Raw genomic sequence first — 1,021 nt, forward strand, 5'->3', positions numbered from 1 at the left:
CCCTGGATACCCATTGAAACCTGCATGGGGATTTGCCCTTATCCTTAAAAGGTGAGAGTTTTGCACACACAAATCAACTGGGCACCTTTATTTCTTTGCAAACCAAATAACTTTATTAGGAGTAAAACTGGAAGGAAAAACTTAAGGGAACATTGGAAAGGGCAACGTGCACGCCTAGTCTGGTGACCCAGGGAAAGCTCCCCATGGCCGTGGGGACAGACTCAACTCAGTTTTCCTTGTTGCCGCCCAGGGTGAGCTTGTCAGTGAGGTACCCTGCCATGCTGGCCTCCAAGGCCCCCATCTGGTGCAGGTTGATGAGGTGGCCCCCCAGCTCCTTGACCTGCTCCGGCAGGTAGTGGCTATCCAGGAAGTCACAGAGGTGCATGTCAACCTTGTTGGCAGCCAGGCAGTGCAGCCCCAGGAGGCTCTGGCTGATGCAGTACTCCAGGTGGAAGGCGCATGGCCCCAAGGCAGCTCTCTCAGTTGTGGCGGTCGGGCTTCTTGATGTCCTACAGGCAAATGCAGCCCCTGCACTGGTTCTGCAGCCTCATGAGCTTCTTGGCACGTTCACACTCCTTGTGCAACTGGCACAGAAAATAGCAGGCAAAGTGCTGGAGGGCGACGTTGTCATGGTCAAAATAGAAGGCCATAGAAAGGTAGAAGTAGGAGGCATAGAGTTCTGGCGCACCTGCAACGATGCAGTGACTGCGGCCACGGCCACGGCAGGCACAAAGAGCATGACAGCAAAGGTGGTGTGGGCAGCCATAGTCCTGGCAGCAGGAGGAATGGCCGTGAACTCAGGGACCTCAGTGCAATGCCAGGTTGGGCAAATGGCAGCCAGCTGTGGGCAGGCTTTGGGCGCATTGGGCAGAGGGTCTGCAGATGCGATCAGATATGGCTAGTGGGGTTGGTTAAGGGGCGGGGAGGGGGAATCCGGTGGGGTGGGCAAGTGTCAGAGGCTCAGGGATCATGTAGTCAGGAGATCAAGGGGTAAAGGGTCAGGCTGTTGAGAGTCAGAAGG

At 55.8% G+C, this 1,021-nt stretch overlaps 1 pseudogene; it reads right to left on the reverse strand.

Annotated features, from left to right (window-relative positions):
- Positions 1-226: 226 nt before the first annotated feature.
- On the reverse strand, positions 227-770 carry LOC103581142 (annotated as a pseudogene).
- Positions 771-1,021: the final 251 nt, after the last annotated feature.

Source organism: Galeopterus variegatus, unplaced genomic scaffold, assembly GCF_000696425.1.
Source record: "Galeopterus variegatus unplaced genomic scaffold, G_variegatus-3.0.2 Scaffold12437, whole genome shotgun sequence".
NCBI classification, from domain to species: domain Eukaryota; kingdom Metazoa; phylum Chordata; class Mammalia; order Dermoptera; family Cynocephalidae; genus Galeopterus; species Galeopterus variegatus.